This window comes from Neophocaena asiaeorientalis, unplaced genomic scaffold (genome assembly GCF_003031525.2).
Source record: "Neophocaena asiaeorientalis asiaeorientalis breed wild unplaced genomic scaffold, Neophocaena_asiaeorientalis_V1.1 scaffold161, whole genome shotgun sequence".
NCBI lineage: Eukaryota > Metazoa > Chordata > Mammalia > Artiodactyla > Phocoenidae > Neophocaena > Neophocaena asiaeorientalis.
In genome coordinates, this window is record NW_020171987.1 from 2,356,719 (window position 1) to 2,356,929 (window position 211).

The window sequence follows — 211 nt, forward strand, 5'->3', positions numbered from 1 at the left end:
TATCCCCTCCCTCTTGCGTCTCCCTCCCACCCTCCCTATCCCACCCCTCTAGGTGGTCACAAAGCACCCGAGCTGATCTCCCTGTGCTATGTGGCTGCTTCCCACTAGCTAGCTATTTTACATTTGGTAGTGTATATATGTCAATGCCACTCTCTCACTTTGTCACAGCTTACCCTTACCCCTCCCCATATCCTCAAGTCCATTCTCTAGT